Source organism: Erpetoichthys calabaricus, chromosome 18 (assembly GCF_900747795.2).
Source record: "Erpetoichthys calabaricus chromosome 18, fErpCal1.3, whole genome shotgun sequence".
In the NCBI taxonomy this organism is placed as follows: Eukaryota; Metazoa; Chordata; class Cladistia; order Polypteriformes; family Polypteridae; genus Erpetoichthys; species Erpetoichthys calabaricus.
In genome coordinates, this window is record NC_041411.2 from 79,879,923 (window position 1) to 79,901,457 (window position 21,535).

The following is a 21,535-nucleotide window of genomic DNA, read 5'->3' on the forward strand; positions in this document are numbered from 1 at the left end:
ATTTTATTCGTCAGAATTCTACACACAACACCCCATAATGACAACGTGAAAAAAGTTTACTTGAGATTTTTGCAGATTTATTAAAAATAAAAAACTGAGAAATCCCATGTCCATAAGTATTCACAGCCTTTGCTCAATACTTTGTCGATGCCCCTTTGGCAGCAATTCCAGCCTCAAGTCTTGTTGAATATGATGCCACAAGCTTGGCACACCTATCCTTGGCCAGTTTGGCCCATTCCTCTTTGCAGCACCTCTCAAGCTCCATCAGGTTGGATGGGAAGCGTCGGTGCACAGCCATTTTAAGATCTCTCCAGAGATGTTCAATCAGATTCAAGTCTGGGCTCTGGCTGGGCCACTCAAGGACATTCACAGAGTTGTCCTGAAGCCACTCCTTTGATATCTTCGCTGTGTGCTTAGGGTCGTTGTCCTGCTGAAAGATGAACTGTCGCCCCAGTCTGAGGTCAAGAGCGCTCTGGAGCAGGTTTTCATCCAGGATGTCTCTGTACATTGCTGCAGTCATCTTTCCCTTTATCCTGACTGGTCTCCCAGTCCCTGCCGCTGAAAAACATCCCCACAGCATGATGCTGCCACCACCATGCTTCACTGTAGGGATGGTATTGGCCTGGTGATGAGCGGTGCCTTGGTTCCTCCAAACGTGACACCTGGCATTCACACCAAAGAGTTCAATCTTTGTCTCATCAGACCAGAGAATTTTCTCTCTCATGGTCTGAGAGTCCTTCAGGTGCCGTTTGGCAAACTCCAGGTGGGCTGCCATGTGCCTTTTACTAAGGAGTGGCTTCCGTCTGGCCACTCTACCATACAGGCCTGATTGGTGGATTGCTACAGAGATGGTTGTCCTTCTGGAAGGTTCTCCTCTCTCCACAGAGGACCTCTGGAGCTCTGACAAAGTGACCATCGGGTTCTTGGTCACCTCCCTGACTAAGGCCCTTCTCCCCCGATTGCTCAGTTTAGATGGCCAGCCAGCTCTAGGAAGAGTCCTGGTGGTTTCGAACTTCTTCCACTTATGGATGATGGAGGCCACTGTGCTCATTGGGAACTTCAAAGCAGCAGAAATGTTTCTGTAACCTTCCCCAGATTTCTGCCTCGAGACAATCCTGTCTCGGAGGTCTACAGACAATTCCTTTGACTTCATGCTTGGTTTGTGCTCTGACATGAACTGTCAACTGTGGGACCTTCTATAGACAGGTGTGTGCCTTTCCAAATCATGTCCAGTCAACTGAATTTACCACAGGTGGACTCCAATGAAGCTGCAGAAACATCTCAAGGATGATCAGGGGAAACAGGATACACCTGAGCTCAATTATGAGCTTCATGGCAAAGGCTGTGAATACTTATGGACATGTGCTTTCTCAATTTTTTTATTTTTAATAAATTTGCAAAAATCTCAAGTAAACTTTTTTCACGTTGTCATTATGGGGTGTTGTGTGTAGAATTCTGAGGAAAAAAATGAATTTAATCCATTTTGGAATAAGGCTGTAACATAACAAAATGTGGAGAAAGTGATGAAGCGCTGGGAATACTTTACGGATGCACTGTATCTATCTACAGTATATAGTGCCTTTAATTATCTATCTATCTATCTATCTATCTATCTATCTATCTATCTATCTATCTATCTATCTATCTATCTATCTATCTATCTATCGTTTCACATATCTGTCTATTATATAGCTCCTTTCTGATCTATCTCTAAAGCTGAATCAGGGTCATGGTGCTGGGGTGGATATGTTTGCTGTGTATTATTGCAGCATCAGGTGAAAGATTGGAAGCAGCCCTAGATGAGAAGCCATTTCATTACATAGGACACTGTCAGCCACACTCACTCATACAGGAGCAGGTTACAGACACCAGTTAGTCTAATACAGTCTGACTGACCATAATCATGATTAACTGTATGACGGAGTACACTGATCAGTCGCAACATTAAAAGTGCCTGCCTCATATTTTGTTGGTCACCCCTTGTGCCACCAAAAAAGCTCTGACCCGTCGTGTGGTCTCTCACACCAGGATGTCAGCAGCAGATCCTTTAAGTCGTCCTGTAAGTTGTGAGGTGGGGTCTCCACGGACGGGATTTGTTTTTCCAGTACATCTAATAGAGTCCAGTAAAGTTCCTAACTTGCATGTCTCACCAACAAGCAACCTGCCCCTAACTGTGTATCCCCTCCAAAGATCAGAATGAAGTTCCCCACTCAGTGGAGTGAGCACTGAGGTACTGTGTGTGACATCCAAAAGCCTCTCACCGAAAGGTTCTGCACTCATTTGATCTCAGCAGGAACAAAGCCATTTAAAAATGCGTCATGACACAGAGTAATCTGAGTGGCATGAGCTGAAGGCCCGAGTAAATAACATAGAATTAGACAGCGGGATGCTTGAGTGAATGGCCTCTGCTTGTTGGATTGAGTAACAGCCCAGAAACAATTGACTTCAGAAGTAATAAAAATAGCTGGGAAGTGAAGAGTAACTGAAAATAAGATAAAAGAGTGGTGCTTATTGTGTGTGAAGTGGATAGATATTTTAGTATAGTCGGCAGGATTAGATTAATAGATAGATAAGGCAATATATAATAGATGGATATGATAGCACTATATGATAGATCAGTATGAAGGCACTATATGGTAGATAGATAGACAGACATGAAGGAGCTATACAGTGTCTTCAGAAAGTATTCAGACCTCTTCACATTTTTCACATTCTGTTATGTTGCAGCTTTGTGCTAAAATCATTTAATTTCATGTTTTCTCCTCATTAAGTAACTTTCAATACCCTGGAATGAAAAATGAGAACAAAGTTTTGAGAACTGTTTTTCAAATTTATTAAAACACACACAAAAAAAAACGAAATTTCACATTGATCCAAGTACTCAGTCCCTCTGCTTTGGTTCACTTGCATCCCTCTTTATTGATCATCATTGAGATGTTTCTTCAGCTTGTTTGGAGTCCACCTCTGGTCAACTTAGTTGATTGGACTGATTAGGAGAGATGCACAGTATGCACATAGAAGGTCCCACAGTTGAGCAGAAACCAAGCCAGGAGGTTGAAGGAATTGGATATACAGTTTGGAGACAGGATTGTGTTGAGGCACAAATCTGGTGAAGGTGACAAAAACATTCCTGCAGCATTGGAGGTTCCCAAGAGCACAGTGGCCTCCATAATTCTCAAATGGAAGACGTTTGGAACAACCACAACTCTTCCTAGAGCTGGTCTCCTCAGGGAGTTGGGCCTTGTTAAGAGAGGTGACCAAGAATCTGACAGTCACTCGGGCTGAACTCCAGAGAACCTGTGTGGAGATGAGAGGAAACTTCTAGAAGGGCAGCCACCACTGTTACACTCCATCTGGGCCTTATGACAGAGTGGACGGACAGAAGACTCTCTTTAGTAAAAGATGCAAGGACTTCCCCTTCAAGTGTGCAAAAAGGGCATCTGAAAAACTCTCAGACTATGAGTAATCCTTGATGAAAGCCTACCTGGAGTTGAACCAGAATGGACATCTCTGGAGAGACCTGAAAACAGCTGTGCACGAGTGATCTAAGGGAATCTGCAGAGGAAAATGGTAGAAAATTCCCAAATCCAGTTGTGTAAAAACTCGGGCTGGAACTGCTGATAACGGCGCTTCAACAAAGTGCTGAGTAGAAGGTTGGAATACTTGGGGCAACGTGAGATTTCAGGTTTTTAGTTTTAATAAATTTGCATGAATTCCTCATGTGCTATTTTCACTTCGTCGGTCTGGTACTGAATTTTGCTTGATGAGGGGAAAAAAATGAATTTAAATTATTTTAACACCAAGCTGTGACATAACAAAATGTGTAAAAAATGAAGGAGTTTGAATACTTTCTGAAAGAACTGTTTAAAAGATAGATAGATAGATAGATAGATAGATAGATAGATAGATAGATAGATAGATAGGGACAATATAATAGATGGATGTGAAAGGAGATGTATATAATGGATGGATGGATGGATAGGAACAGTGCTATATAACAGATTGATGTGAAAGGCACTGTATAAGATAGATAGATAGATAGATATGAAATGCACTATATAAGATAGATGGATAGGTATGAAAGGCACTATACAATTGATAGATAGCGTAGTTAGCAGGATTAGATAGATAGATAGCATAGTCAGCAGGATTAGATAGATAGATAGATAGATAGATAGATAGATAGATAGATAGATAGATAGATAGATAGATAGATAGATAGGGACAATATAATAGATGGATGTGAAAGGGGATATATATAATGGATGGATAGGAAAGGTGCTATATAACAGATGGATATGAAAGGCACTATATAAGATTGATAGATAGGTATGAAAGGCACTATATAATTAATAAATGGATAGGTATGAAAGGCACTATATAATTGATAGATGGATAGCATAGTTGGCAGGATTAGATAGATAGATAGGGGCTATATAATACATGGATGTGAAAGGGATATATATAATGGATGGATGGATAGGAATGGTGCTATATAACAGATTGATATGAAAGGCACTGTATAAGATAGATAGATATGAAATGTACTATATAAGATAGATGGGTAGGTATGAAAGACACTATATAGTTGATAGATAGCATAGTTAGCAGGATTAGATAGATAGATAGATAGATAGATAGATAGATAGATAGATAGATAGATAGATAGGGACAATATAATAGATGGATGTGAAAGGGGATATATATGATGGATGGATAGGAAAGGTGCTATATAAGATTGATATATAGATATGAAAGGCACTATATAAGATAGATGAATAGATATGAATGGCACTATATAATTGATAGATAGCGTAGTTGGCAGGGTTAGATAGATAGATAGCATAGTCAGCAGGATTAGATAGATAGATAGATGTGAAAGAGACAGATTTTACGCAAATGTTAGAAAGTTTTTCTTCACATGGAGAACCAGTGATAAATGGAGCCAGTTAGAGAGTGTGTGATGCACAGCAGGACTTGATCTGACTTGATGGTATTTTGGAGAAAACAGATGAATAGATTGACAGGCATGTTCAGCTGAATGGCCTGTGCTCAACAAAATTGTTTGAATGGTTTAATGTTATGATTTTATATAGTGCCTTCCATAACAAACACTTAAAAAAAATAAAACTTTTGTTGTCATATTTCTGCAGTGTGAATCGCTGATTGACTCGCTGCCTTTTTCTGGGTCACCGTTGACCCTTTTGATTTTATATAGTGCCTTTCATAAACACTGCTTAAGTATAATACAGTTGTTGCCATATTTCAAACAGTGGGCACTGGCTGGCTAGATGACTTTGTGGGTCCATTATTATTTTATTTAGCACCTTTTTGAAATATAATACATTTCAAGCTATATTCCCGCTGTACATCTACAGCGTGAACACTGGCTGGTTTATTACCTTTCTCTTGGTCACAGCTGACCCTTTATAATTTTATATAGTGCCTTTTATTACAAACACGTTTGAAGGGCACTCTATTTTTTGCCCGAGGTCCTCGGTGGTACTTGACACCTGTTGCTCAGGGTCACTCAGTGATGGTCTCCGGTCTGGCCTGAGCCAATGGCCTTTCAGTTTAATGTCCAGCGTCTCTGGCACAGTGCTGGAGCCCGTCAGGTTAATTTATTCATCACGAATATTCATAGTGATGCAGGTGCTCTGCGGAGTCTCCTAAATAATATATGCCTTTTTTTTTTTTCTTTTTGTGAAATCCGCCTGGCAAATATTCCAGAACGCAGCAGTTAAATTGCAGTGAATTATTTATGGCGACTGAGCGTCTTGACAAATGCGATAACGGCTTTTGTTTCCAGTGTGCTGTCCATTTCCACGTAGAACCGGGATGGCCATCCTTGGTCAGACTTCCAGAATCCACCCCGGGGTTAAAATACCAGCAGATCAAAGGGCATCTGACGCTTGAGCACACTCAGGTATCACGTTTAAGGAGTTAGCAGAGCTCAGCGTGAACAATGCCTCCTCACTCATCGGGCAGAACAAAAGCGCCCTTTAGCCTCTCAGGGTTTCTAAAATGAGTTTTCTTCTCTAAGCTTGATCAGAGAGACGCGGACACACAATGAGTCTTCACATCACCATGCAGGTTTGCTTCATATTGGATTCGGAGACCCCTTCAGTTATTTCCCATTTTGTTAAGTTGCAGCCTTGTGCTAAAATCATTTCTTTATTTTCCCCTTACAGTATCAACCAACACACACGTGAGATATGGGAACAGCTTAGTTATGAGTTTAAGAAGCGGTCTTGATGGACTGAGTGGTCTCCTCTTGTTTGTCAAATTTCTTATGTTCTAATACCCCAACATAACAAAGCAAAAATAGGAATTTAAAAAAACAAAAAGCTGAAATATCCCATGGACACCAGTACTCAAGCCCTTTAATTTGGCTCGGGTTCCATCCCATTCTGTTGATCATCACAGAGATGTTTCTACACCAGGTTTGGAGTTCATCCGTGGACTGGACATGATTAGGAAAGGCTTTCTATAAAGAGGTCCAACACTTGAGTGAAAACCCAGCCTTGAGGTCCAAAGAATTGCCTGCGGACCTCAGAGGTGGGATTGTGTCGAGGCCCAGATCTGGGGAACGCTACAAAAAAAAAAAAAAATTCCTGAAGCACTGAAGGTTCCCGGTGGCCTCCATAATTCTTAAATGGAAGAAGATTAGAACAATCGCAACTCCTCCTAGAGCTGGCTGCTTGGCCAATCTGAGCAATCATGGCAGATGGGATTTAGTAAGGGAGACAACCTGATGGTCATTCTGGCTGAGCTCCATAGAACATCTGTGAAGATGGGAGAAACTTCCAGAAGGTCAACCATAACTACGACTCTCCACCAATCAGAGTGTCCAGATAGAAGCCTGTCCTCGGTGACAAACACATGGAAGCCCACTTAAGAGTTTGCAAAATGGCACCTGAAGGAATCTCGGACTGCGAGACGGAAGACTCTCTGGTCTGATGAAGCCAAGGTTACCATCATTCTGGAGGAAACCAGGAGCCTCTCATCACCCTTGCAATACCATTCCAACACTGAAATGTGGTGGTGGTGGCGGCAGCGCCATGCTGTGGGGTAGTTTTTCAGCGGCATGGATTTGAACCCAATTCAAACATTTCTGGAGAAACCAGAAAATCGCCATCCACTGGTGGTCTCCATCCAACCTTGTAGTGGTCCGGTGCCGCTAATATTTATACCATCAATAAGACTGTGATTTATTTATTTTTTCTGTCTGGGATTCCAGGAACGTACCCAGCCTTGGTCCGTCCCACACACACTCACAAGGCAGAGACACGAAACCAACAAATGGATAAATAATTTCTTCTTCTTCTTTCGGCTACTCCTGTTAGGGGTCGCCACAGTGGATCATCTTCTTCCAAAACTTTCTGTCCTCGTCATCTTGCTCTGTCACACCCATCACCTGCATGTCCTCTCTCACCACATCCATAACCCTTCTCTTAGACCTTCCTCTTCTCCTCTTCCCTGGCAGCTCTATCCTTAGCACCCTTCTCTCATTATACCCCTCATCTCTCCTCTGCACATGTCCAAACCAACACAATCTCACCTCTCTGACTTTGTCTCCCAACCTGAGCTGACCCTCTAATGTCCTCATTTCTAATCCTGTCCATCCTCATCACACCCAATGCAAATCTTAACATCTTTAACTCTGCCGCCTCCAGCTCTGTCTCCTGCTTTCTGGTCAGTGCCACCGTCTCCAACCCATGTAACATAGCTGGTCTCACTACCGTCCTGTAGACCTTCCCTTTCACTCTTGCTGATACCCATCTGTCACAAATCACTCCTGCCACTCTTCTCCACCCACACCACCCTGCCTGCACTCTCTTTTTCACTTCTCTTCCACACTCTCTGTTACTCTGTACTGTTGATCCCAAGTATTTAAACCCATCCATCTCGCCAACTCTACTCCTTGCATCTTCACCATTCCTCTGACCTCCCTCTCATTCACACACATGTATTCTGTCTTGGTGGTCCTACTGACCTTATTTCCTCTCCTCTCATATGGCCACCACTCCAGGGTCTCCTCAACCTGCAGATCACAATGTCATCAGCAAACATCATAGTCCACGGGGACTCCTGTCTAATCTCGTCTGTCAGCCTGTCCATCACCATTGCAAATAAGAAAAAGCTCAGAGCCAATCCCTGATGTAATCCCACCTCCGTCACTCCCACCACAGACCTCACCACAGTCACACTTCCCTCATACATATCTTGTACCACTCTTACATACTTCTCTGCCACTCCCGACTTCCTCATACAATACCACAGCTCCTCTCGAGGCACCCTGTCATATGCTTTCTCCAGGTCCACAAAGGCACAATGCAACTCCTTCTGGCCTTCTGTCTACTTCTCCATCAACATCCTCAGAGAAAAACATCACATCTGTGGTGATAAATGGAAAACCCAATACAAACAACAACAATCAGACAAACCTCCCCTTTCTCCTACGGTGATACAATGAATCACGACAATAAACTCTCATGACAAGGTCCTTGTACAGTCCAATGCGGCAAAAGAGGGTGAAATGGTTTGGTGTGAAGATGACAATCCCGGGAACAGCTTCCGTAATAAATGAATGAAACAGTCCTACTGCCAGTCCTGAACGGCAAGGGGTGAGATTTGCAGGAGCGCTCCTTTTGAAGACCCACAACGACTACCACTATACACACGACAGGCAGGCACGAGACACTCCATTCATCCCAACGGGAAACGATCCAGGGCTCGATTGACTTTTCAGTAGACATGTTGGACCGGTTACACAAAAACACTGATCTCCCGTTGCTCTGCCGGGACCCCCCTTTTTGAAACTTTCCTGCTGGCTTTTCTCATCCCCATCAGCCCCTGCTCCCACTTCAGCCATCCAAAGATGGTAATCCCCCCTAGAGGCTGCTGGGAAATGGAGTTCTTCCTGCAGTAGCACTGCTACAGCCTAACAGAGCTTAAGAGGATCTGCAGAGAAGAATGGCAGAAAATCCCCATATGTAGGCGTGTGTGAATGCTTGTCCAGGTAGAAATGGTTGCCAAAGGGGCTTCAGCAAATTACTGTGGAAAACTTGTGTTAATGGGATATTTCCGTTTTTAATTTTTTATAAATTTGCAAAGATTTCTAAAGCCGCCTTCTTGTTTTGCCATTCAGGGGTACTGAGTGTTGCCTGACGAGGGAGAAAATGAACTTAAATGATTTTACCACAAGGCTGCAACATAGCAGAATGTGAAAAAAGTGAAGGATTTGAATACTTTCCAAATCCACCGTATGCTCCATTTCATGTTATTACTGTATTTATGTTTTATTATTGATTGATAAGCATTTCTGGGCTTCTGCATTTTTCCCCAATTTCTACCTCTTTATATAAAAGTACCATAATCCCAACATTAAGTCATGGCTGTCCATCAAGCTGACGATGATGTTGTCCATTGACTTGTCCATCTCTGTCACTCCCCTTTCTCTCCTGGTGGAAGAACAGTCCAATTCTGTATAAGGCAGACCCAGAGGCAGGATGGGCCCCACAGAGGTAGTAGGCTGGCATTGGTAGAGATGTCCTGCTGTTCTCTTCTCCTGTTGTTGATGGATCCTTTGTTTTTTAAAGTGATGGACACTCTCAGTGACAGTCTGTCTCCAAAGCTGTCTTGAGCTGCAAATGGGAAATGCAGCAGGCCTTAAGAGAATGCCTCAAGTGGTCCTTCTGGCATTTGTTCGGGTCACCCCTAGGTTGGGGATCCTTCACTGAGTTCACCTTACAGGACCATCTGCGGAAGCAGAGACTCATCCATGTGGATAATGTGCCCGGTCCAGCAGAAGACATGGCTGAGTATCATGGCCTCAATGCTGGTTGATGAATGGCATTCCAGAATTTTAGTGGGTGGGATTCCTTCCTCCCTAGGGATGCCCAGGATCTTCTAAAGGCAGCAGATGTGGAAATTCCAACATAAAAAATTGCTGTTTAAATTATGTAGTATGTGCGATCTACACAGCTAGTGCAATGAATTTATGAGATTGTGTTTGATGTCCTATGAATACAAATAAACTTGAATAATGGACTTTTGTTTGAAGTGTCTGTAGGTTAGGATTTGTCTTGCGTTAGGACCCGATGTCTTGTGAGGCCCATATATTTATATATAAATACATACCTGTGTGTATTTATATATACAGTATATGCCACTTAACTATATGGTCTCCACAATACATTCTAAGAAATAGAATGTTATGTAATTTGGACGTTGTACAAACATCATATTATATACAGCACTTAGCAAAGCGATATTGTAGTGTAGCTGTTTTGACTAAATACAGAGAGATAACGTTACGACGCTCCTGAGATGCGCAATAAGCATGATTGGTGCTGCTGCCTACGAGGTGAAGTGTACGCTGTTAAACGTTAAACCTTTTATTTGTAAGTAGGTAAAGTTCACATTATTATCCTGCTGACTATGCCAAAATTGTCTGTCTGTCTAATCCTGCCTACTATACTAAAAACTAATATCTATCTATCTAATCCTGCCAACTATGCTATCTATCTATCTAATCCTGCCAACTATGCTATCTATCTATCTATCTATCTATCTATCTATCTATCTATCTATCTATCTATCTATCTATCTATCTATCGAATCCTGCCTACTATACTAAAAATTAATATCTATTTATCTAATCCTGCCTACTATACTAAAAATTGATATCTATCTATCTATCTATCTATCTATCTATCTATCTATCTATCTATCTATCTATCTATCTATCTATCTATCTAATCCTGCCTACTATACTAAAAATTGATATCTATCTATCGATCGATCGATCGATCGATCTATCGGTACGGAGTCACCAGGCAGATGTTTGCACTCTCCATGGGCTAAAGCTCAATGGAAGATTCCAGAAGCAGGCAGACTATTAACATGCAGCAGGTCCTCAGAAGGCCCAAGGGTTATGTGAAGCTCTGCCAGTCCTAAACTATTTAGTTGGGAGCACCAAGGGTTAACGCTGCCCTGGTTTTACAAGTTACTCATTAATTGAAGGATTAGTGATGGAGAACAGCATAATCCTCAGCAAACATTTAGTTTAAAGCTTTTCTCAGTGGGATGGGAGCTGCCATGAGAGTTCATCCATGGAGACCAGAGGCAGGCTTTGGGTATTTACGCTGTGTTATCCCAGGCAGGTATGAAAATAGGAGCATTTCAAAATAATAATAATAATAACAACATCTTTTTACATTTATATAGTGCTTTTCTCACTACTCAAAGATCTTCAGTGAGTGGGGAGCCACTTGAACCACCACTAATGTGTGGCATCCACCTGGATGATGCAATGGCAGCCATTTTTGTGCCAATAGGCGGTTAGCTGTTAGGTGGTGAAGTGGTGAGAGAGAGAGATTGCCAATTAGAGACGAGGGATGATTAGGTGGCCAGAATAACTAGGCTGAGGTGGGCAATTTAGCCAGATACACCCTACTCTTTACAAAGGATGCCCAGGGATGACCACAGAGAGTCAGGACCACGGTTTTACGCCACGTCTGAAGGACGGCGCCATTTTTACACCACCACCCTGTCACTGCACTGGGGCATTGGGATTCACATTCAGACCACAGGGTAACCACCCCCTGTTGGGCTCACCAACACCTCTCTTATAATTTCATTAAAGAATGTCAAGGGCCAAACTCTAATCACAAAACAAAAGCCAAAGTCGAGAAGTATGTAGCATTAAATTGCAAAAACCAAGCAAAATGCTTAAACAGGAATTTGGAAAAATCCACAATTTCGGACAACCAGGAGGTGGGTGAAGCTCATCTTTGTACCGTCATGATGGTGACATCACAGGTCACACACTCCTGTTCATCTCTACAACTGTGACTCCCACAGAAAACAAAATGGGGTACCTGAAAGAAAACTGAAAAAGAAAACTCCTTAACAACGCTGACGAATTTGAACCCATGACATTTGATCTGCAAGGCAGTAGTGCCCACCACTTCTATAAAACCTGCCTTTTTAAACACATTCCCCAATGGGGTGGGGGGGCACTAAAGCGAATGGCCACTCTTTTTCCGGGACGTATTCTTGCTCCCACTGTTCATCCCGTGCCTGCCATGGTGATCTTGTGCCCAGCTCTTCCGTAAAGGTTGGCTTTTTAATAAACTTGTGTGACTCTATGATGGGACAGACAGGGTATCCCTGCCACCCGCTTTTCTCACTTCATACAGTATGTGGCCCGAGATCTCTTTTGCCACTTTGTTTTTTTTTTTTTTTTTTCCGCCAAGCACATTCGCTCCTTAAGAACTCGTCAGACAAACTCCAGGATCAGCACTTTAATTAGAAAATAACGAGGCGATTAAAGCAAATTAAGAGTTTAGGAGGAGCGTATTCAACGCCAGGGCACTTTGGTCTTTCGTTGCCGGAGTTGAATACAATAAACCTGCATATTGGTCATTTATAGAAGAATTAAAAAAAAAAAAAAAAGCTGTATACACACTACCCACGGAATCACCATGGCAACCAACGCTTGAGCCATGGCTTTTAGAAAAAAAATCCCTTGGGAAAGCCTTGAGGGTGGCTCTTCTCCTTCAGGATGTGAATGGAGTGTCTGCTGAAAGTCTTTGTGGATGTCGACTGAAAAGACGGCCGGCTGAAAGCTCCATTCAGAAACCCAGCGGTGCCAGCGCTACACAAAGGCACCTTGGCACTGAGACCTTCTTGATGACGCGGTTCAGTGTCTGGGCCTCCTGCTCCTACCTCAATGGGAATCACACCTCCTCACTGGCGGTTTGCCCAGGGGGAATAAAGAGCAGCTTTACTGTGGAGTGGTGGCAGGGTGGGGGTCTCGGAGAACAGTGTCACTAGTCGTACTAGGGATGTGGGGCATAACAGAGACATGATGTTAATGGGGACACTGGTGGTAAGTCGGTTATCAGTTGAGGAACATGGGGAACGATGTGGTCAGGGTTGGTGACGGTCATGAGAATACAGGGGGGAAGAGTTACCACCGGGGGCACCAGGAATACAGGAAGAATTGTGTTCAGGGGAAAAATGGATAATAATAATAATAATAGTGATACTGGAAACACTGGGGTGATGGCTTACCTAGAGATACAGGCATCACAGTGCTACTTGGGTGAATGGCAGAATGACTTTACAGGGGGAAAGAAGGGGGCTGCATCACTGGAAATATGAGGGACATTATGTTAGTGCGGGCGGCACGGTGGCGCAGTGGGTAGCGCTGCTGCCTTGCAGTCGGGAGACCTGGGGACCTGGGTTCGCTTCCCGGGTCCTCCCTGCGTGGAGTTTGCATGTTCTCCCCGTGTCTGCGTGGGTTTCCTCCGGGCGCTCCGGTTTCCTCCCACAGTCCAAAAGACATACAGGTTAGGTGGATTGGCGATTCTAAATTGGCCCTAGTGTGTGTGCTTGGTGTGTGGGTGTGTTTGTGTGTGTCCTGCGGTGGGTTGGCACCCTGCCCAGGTTTGGTTCCTGCCTTGTGCCCTGTGTTGGCTGGGATTGGCTCCAGCAGACCCCCGTGACCCTGTGTTCGGATTCAGCGGGTTGGAAAATGGATGGATGGATGGATTATGTTAGTGGGCATAATGGAATAGTGCCAGTACTGGACAAGTGCCCCCAGTGCCCAAGCTGTTACTAGAAATACAGACATCATATTGTAGAGCTGTGTTGGTGAACAGGAGTGTGGCTTTACTGTGGAGGAGTAGGGTAATGGTGTCACTGGCAATAGTGTGGGGTGGCATGAACTTATAGGGCTTTGTGTTAAGTGGGATATAAGCAGATGCAGTGCCAACAAAAGACATTCACCCCTTTGGACGTTTTTACATTTTCTAACCTGGAATGTCAATGGACTTAATTTGGCATTTTCATATTGATCCACTATGGGAAAGAAGAGTAGCTTAACTGTGGAGTGGTGGCAGGGTGGGGGTCTCAGAGAACAGTGTCACTAGTCGTACTGGGGATGTGGGGCATAACGGAGACATGATGTTAATGGGGACACTGGTGGTAAGTCGGTTATCAGTTGAATGTGATAGAGGAACGCGGGGAACGATGTAGCCAGGGTTGGTGACAGTCATGAGAATACAGGGGGGAAGAGTTACCACCGGGGGCACCAGGAATACAGGAAGAATTGTGTTCAGGGGAAAAATGGATAATAATAATAATAATAGTGATACTGGAAACACTGGGGTGATGGCTTACCTAGAGATACAGGCATCACAATGCTACTTGGGTGAATGGCAGAATGACTTTACAGGGGAAAAGGAGGAAATATGGAAATATGAGGGATATTGTGTTAGTGGGCATAACGCAATAGTGCCAATACTGGGCAAGTGTCCCCAGTGCCCAAGCTGTTACTAGAAATCCATACATCATACTCTAGAGCTGTGCTGGTGAACAGGAGTGTGGCTTTACTGTGGAGGAGTGGCAATAGTGTGGGGTGGCATGAACTATAGGGCTTTGTGTTAAGTGAGATGTAGGCAGATATGGTGCCAATAAAAAATATTCACCCCTTTGGACGTTTTTACATTTTCTAACCTGGAATGTCAGTGGACTTAATTTGGCATTTTCACATTGATCCACTAATCAGAGTCAAAACAGCCAAATTCACACCATTGACATTCCATGCGGTATACTAATTACATGTCAACACGTCCAATAGGGTGAATACTTTTTCTAGGCACTGTAATCTGTTGCTGAAGTGATGGCATTAATGGGCAGACTATGAACTTTGTGTTACTGGGGCTACCGTGACTTTGTGCCCCAATCCATTTTCAGACCCCTGAATCCAATTCTTGAGTCCCAGTGAGCTGGGGCCTGTCCTAGCAGAAGTGAAGGCAAACCAGGAACCAATCCCAGAATGCGTGCCAATCCATGACAGGGCACACTCAACGCATGCATGCTCATGAACTCTAACAGAGGGACACCTTTAGGGTTGCCATTTAACAGAGGAATTGCAGTCCTAAATTCATTATGAGGAATGCTGGAAAGGTAGCGTCACTGGTTTAACTGGAGTCCTGGTGTTGACACGCCACTGCTGGTGTCTGTCACTATCGGCATGTTGTCTCCTTTTTTGTTTTTCAGTTGAATTTGCTTTTAAAATCTTGGCCTCAGTCAACTGAATCGGATACATCCATTTATCTATTGCCCGCCTGAAGCATCCATCAGCATTTTTGTGTTCTCGGTGAGGTGCCATGGCAGGCAGCCACAGGGCACTTTACATTAGAAGTGCTCTTCAAACAAAAGTATATTTGATCAGCGCCTCGCATTTCTACCTTAATGGCTGAGTCTATGCCAGACGTCCCAGCCGCAGACCCACTCGGAGTGATTTCATCTCCCATAAGCAAACTGCAGGATCTGAGCGGCTCGATGGAGATGAAAAAACAAAAATAAATAAATGGGCAGGTAGGGAAGGGCACTTGTGCTATCGCAGTAATGCCACTTGAGAGAGTCACTCGTATCTTGAGGGTCTGGAAACGGGGTCATCACAGTATGGAATATCGGGGCACAATGGGCAGCTGAAAAAATTAAAATCAACTAAAAGTCTGATGCCAGTTGAGCAAACACCTGGCCACAAAGTCAGATTCAGACCCCCACAGGCCCTTGGGGGTGACTTAGCTCCATGATGGAGTGTTCATTTTACTGCAGCATGTGGACACCCAATAGTTTAATGTCGGGGTGGTATTTTCACATTCTTGATTTTGGCACACGAGTCGATCGCCTCATGGAGTGCATCCCCTGTGGTCATTTCGGCTCATGGATGCTCGATCGTTTCATTAACTGGTTAGGGGTTATACCCCTTAGTCGTTTCGACTCGCAGATACTCGACTGTTTCATCAACCGGTTGGTTGGGGGTCATTCCCACTTGGACATTTCGACTCTCGGATACTCAATCGGGCTTGCACCCATGGGGCTCGGCCGGGCACAGCCCGAAGAGACAACGTGGGTCCCCCTTCCCATGGGCTCACCACCTATGGGAGGGGCCAAGGAGGTCGGGTGCAGTGTGAGTTGGGTGGTGGCTGAAGGCGGGGACCTTGGCGGTCCGATCCTCGGCTACAGAAACTGACTCTTGGGACGTGGAATGTCACCTCTCTGAAGGGGAAGGAGCCTGAGCTTGTGTGCGAGGTTGAGAGGTTCCGGCTAGATATAGTCGGGCTCACCTCAACGCACAGCTTGGACTCTGGAACCAATCTCCTTGAGAGGGGCTGGACTCTCTACCACTCTGGAGTTGCCCCCGGTGAGAGGTGCCGAGCAGGTGTGGGTATACTTATTGCCCCCCAACTTGGAGCCTGTACATTGGGGTTTACCCCAGTAGATGAGAGGGTAGCCTCCCTTCGCCTTCGGGTGGGGGGACGGGTCCTAACTGTTGTTTGTGCGTATGCACCGAACAGCAGTTCGGAGTACCCACCCTTTTTGGAGTCCCTGGAGGGGGTGCTAGAGGGCATACCTTCTGGGGACTCCCTTGTTCTGCTGGGAGACTTCAATGCTCACGTGGGCAATGACAGTGAGACCTGGAAGGGCGTGATTGGGAGGAATGCCCCCCCCTGATCTGAACCCGAGTGGTGTTTTGTTATTGGACTTCTGTGCTCGTCACGGATTGTCCATAACGAACACCATGTTCAAGCATAGGGGTGTTCATATGTGCACTTGGCACCAGGACACCCTAGGCCTGAGTTCGATGATCGACTTTGTGGTCGTGTCGTCGGACTTGCGGCCACATGTCTTGGACACTCGGGTGAAGAGAGGGGCAGAGCTGTCAACTGATCACCACCTGGTGGTGAGTTGGCTTCGATGGTGGGGGAGGATGCCAGTCAGGCCTGGTAGGCCCAAACGTGTTGTGAGGGTCTGCTGGGAACATCTGGCAGAGCCCCCTGTCAGAAGTAGCTTCAACTCCCACCTCCGGCAGAACTTTGACCATGTCCCGAGGGAGGTGGGGGACATTGAGTCTGAATGGGCCATGTTCCGTGCCTCTATTGTTGAGGCAGCTGACCGGAGCTGTGGCCGTAAGGCGGTCGGTGCCTGTCGTGGCGGCAATCCCCGAACCCGTTGGTGGACACCGGCGGTGAGGGATGCCGTCAAGCTGAAAAAGGAGTCCTACCGGTCCCTTTTGTCCTGTGGGACCCTGGAGGCAGCTGATAGGTACCGGCAGGCCAAGTGGAATGCGGCTTTGGTGGTTGCTGAGGCAAAAACTCGGGCGTGGGAGGAGTTTGGGGAGGCCATGGAGAACGACTTTCGGACGGCTTCGAGGAAATTCTGGTCCACCATCCGGTGTCTCAGGAGGGGGAAGCAGTGCGGTGTCAACACTGTATATGGTGGGGATGGTGCGCTGCTGACCTCGACTCGGGACGTTGTGGGTCGGTGGGGGGAGTACTTCGAAGACCTCCTCAATCCCATTAACATGCCTTCCAATGAGGAAGCAGAGCCTGGGGACTCGGAGGTGGGCTCCCCCATCTCTGGGACTGAGGTCACCGAGGTGGTCAAAAAACTCCTTGGTGGCAGGGTCCCGGGGGTGGATGAGATACGCCCGGAGTTCCTCAAGGCTCTGGATGTTGTAGGGCTGTCTTGGTTGACACGCCTCTGCAACATCGCATGGACATCAGGGACAGTGCCTTTGGATTGGCAGACCGGGGTGGTTGTCCCCCTCTTTAAGAAGGGGGACCGGAGGGTGTGTTCCAACTACAGAGGGATCACACTCCTCAGCCTCCCTGGAAAAGTCTATTCGGGGGTTCTGGAGAGGAGGGTCCGTCGGATAGTCGAGCCTCGGATTCAGGAGGAACAGTGTGGTTTTCGTCCTGGTCGCGGAACAGTGGACCAGCTCTACACCCTTAGTAGGGTCCTGGAGGGTGCATGGGAGTTCGCCCAACCAGTCTACATGTGTTTTGTGGACTTGGAAAAGGCGTTCGACCGTGTCCCTCGGGGAATCCTGTGGGGGGTACTCTGAGAGTATGGGGTACCGGCCCCCCTGATAAGGGCTGTTCAGTCCCTGTACGATCGGTGCCAGAGCTTGGTCCGCATTGCCGGCAGTAAGTCGAACCCATTTCCAGTGAGAGTTGGACTCCGCCAGGGCTGCCCTTTGTCACCGATTCTGTTCATAACTTTTATGGACAGGGGGTTATTCCCCCTGTGGTCATTTCAACTCGCGGGTACTTAATTATTTCATCAGCTGATTGGTTAGAGGTTATCCGTCATGGTCATTTCGACTCTCAGATACTCGATCATTTCATTAACTGGTTGGGAGTTATCCCCCCTTGATTATTTCGACTTGCAGATACTCAATCGTTTCATCAACTGGTTGGGGGTTATTACCCCGTGCTCATTTCAACTCACGGATACTTAATCATTTCATCAAGTGGTTGGTTAGGGGTTATCCCTCATGGTCATTTCAACTCGCAGATACTCAATCGTTTCATCAACCGTTTGGGGGTTATCCCCCCTGTGGTCATTTCGACTCGCAGATACTCAATTGTTTCATTAACTGGTTAGGGGTTATACCCCTTAGTCATTTCGACTCATGGATACTCGATCATTTTATCAACTGGTTGGTTGGGGGTCATTCCAAACTTGGACATTTCGACTCTCAGATACTCAATTGTTTTATCAACTGGTTGGGAGCATTCCCCCTAGGTCATTTGAACTTGCGGACACTCGCTCATTTCATTAAGTGTTTGGGGGTCATTCCATCCATCCATCCATTATCCATCCTGCTATATCCTAACTACAGGGTCACGGGGGTCTGCTGGAGCCAATCCCAGACAACACACAGGGTGCAAGGCAGGAAACAAACACCGGGCAGGGCGCCAGCCTACCGCAGGGCACACACACACACACACACCCACACACCAAGCACACACTAGGGTCACCTAACCTGCATGTCTTTGGACTGTGGGAGGAAACCGGAGCATCCGGGGAAAAACCCACGCAGACACGGGGAGAACATGCAAACTCCAACGCAGAGAGGACCCCAGAAGCGAACCCGGGTCTCCTGGGGGTTATTCCCCCTTGGACATTTCGAACTCGGACACTCGATCATTTCATTAACTGGTTGGGGGTTATTCCCCCTGTGGTAATTTTGACTTGCGGATACTTAATCATTTCATCAACTGGTTGGTTATTGGTTATCCCTCATGGTTATTTCGACTCTCGGATACTCGATCGTTTCATCAGCCAGTTAGGGGTGATCCCTCTTGGTCATTTCAACTCAGGGGTACACGGGAGGTGTATTGGTGAATCGGCCCCTGGGCTTGCACCCAGCACACCCTGATGGCACATCCACCCTTGCCTGGCCACACAGTGGCGACTCCAGCTACTTTATGTTCTTTTTTAATGTCTGTTTGGCTTGTCCCCTTCCCTCCTCAAAGCAGTTTGATCCTAAACTTGAGGAGTCAAGTCAGGTTTTCTTGGGTGGAAATCTCTAGAACTGTAATTTGTCAGATGATGATGAAGTCAAAGGGTATCACAATAACCCAATGCCAGTCGAGACGGGCCAGGCCTCAGCATCCCATCATGCACCTGAACTTGCCTGTCTTTCTAGCCATTGGCAGAAGAGGGACAGACATGATTCCTGACTTAAGTTAATGTTAAGTCTGGACACAGAAAGGAAATTCTAGCATGGCTGCTCCACCGTTTTCATCCTACAAGCACGACTGATCATCAGAGTAACGCGCTTTTTAAACGGCGTGACTTGCCAATGCATACAATTAGCGGTTTCAAAATGGTCACATGGAGACTGTGTAGCATTCTAAAATAGTTTGACCTTCTCTAAGAAATGTGCTCTTCTGAAGAATAGCTCAGCTAGAAAGAGGTAATAAGTCACTACAGGTGGGATAAGATGACCTTATGCTTCACATGGCCAAAGCAATGGCAGGAATGGACCCAATAAATAATACGGGACACCGTGGCGGCCACAGCTCAAAGTGACGTCACCAACACAACCTTCATAGATAATAAATACACAGATGACAGAGACAGTCATGTGAAAAAGGAAGTAGGTCACCATCTTTTTCAACATATTTGGACATATCCAGGTGTGAATTTTATCTAAATGGTATCGATAGACAAAGGTAATAAAATTGAAAAACAATTTAAAAAGTCTGACTTTCCAATAATTTAGATTTCCGTCCCCCTTTGGCTCTAATATTGTCCCGCTCTAGCTGTCTACCACTCTGTGATGGAATCTCTCCACATAGAATTCTGTTGGTGGTGTGATGGTTGACGGGGGTCTTGCAGGCACGGACCCTTTCAAACCCCCCCTGACCCACAGCATTTCACTAGGATTCAAAACCAGGCTATTCCAGAAAGTACAAAAGACCCCTGCGCCACCTTATAACAGTTTTGGTGGGCGAGCGTGATTTGCCACTAAATGCCAGTTGGCATCTGTAGGCAGCTTCATGTTAATCCACCTGTCCATCATCAAACACTCCCACTCCAATTCATTTGTCACTCACCGAAGCGCTCGTCTGGTCCCAGCATCACGCCGTCGATGAACACCAGATTTAAAAAGCGGTCAGGCGGTGATAAGCGTGTCTCATTCTTACTGAGCACCAGGTGTAGTAGTGGTAGTAGGGTGTTGTCCTGCGTTAGCCACGATGGATGCAACGAGAAGTCACCTTTTATTGGCTAACTGAACCGATGACAACATGCCAGCCATCGAGGCAACTCGAGGCCCCTTCTTCAGGCAAGATGTCATTTGAGCACCAGGTGGAATTTCAACACAAAAGTTTGGCATTCTTCTAGTAGGCACGGCCTAACTGAACATCTGAAGAGCAAATATTGACTTTGTCGGAGAGCTTCAGTAAAATGCAATCCGTCATCCTGTCTAAACATTTACCTGCCTCAAAGAAATAATAGAAAAAAGTAAACGTAGCCCTCCGAACCCTCCACCCACACCCACTCCCAGTGCCATCCATCAGGTATGAAAACAATCCACCAAAGCGGCTAGCATGCCATCAGCAGCCAGGGGAAGCAGAAGTCTTTGCATAGCTTCGGGGATGTTCGTCCGCGATTTAAATTCCATCACGTAATAAACTTCATTTTTATGGCTGTGTGCGAAAATGTTGCTGCTCCGTCACGGGTTAAACATTAAACCAATTTGTAAAGTAAATGTCAGGGCGAGACACCTGATTGGTGCAATTGGAAAGCTCGCATTTGAGGCTAAAGACACATCCATCCACCCATCCATCTATCTTCAGATCCGCTTTATCTGATTCATGGCCAGTGGCAAAGCCAACGCTGGGCACATGGCAGGAACAAACCCTGGAGAAGATGTCCGGGGTGCTGGCGGAATCTGAAATTACATACAAACTTCACAGTGACAGGCGTGTGGCGGTCCTTGGAGCTGTGCAGTGGCAGTATCTCTAACCACTGTGCCACTCAGCTTACTGTACTCTACACATGTGCCAACAGCAGGGGGCAGAAAGGGAATCACCTCTGGACATCCAAATCAGTGGGCACACACACACACACACACACACTCACTCATCCCAACCCAGTTCAAATAACCAGAAAAACACCTAAAGAGCTCATGCATGCCGGGAATTGAACCCAA

At 45.7% G+C, this 21,535-nt stretch overlaps 1 protein-coding gene across 2 annotated transcripts in view; it reads right to left on the reverse strand.

Moving 5' to 3' along the window:
* si:ch211-236d3.4 (actin-associated protein FAM107A) overlaps nucleotides 1–21,535 on the reverse strand; it is a 93,487-nt gene that overhangs the window by 16,917 nt on the left and 55,035 nt on the right. The window lies entirely within an intron of this gene.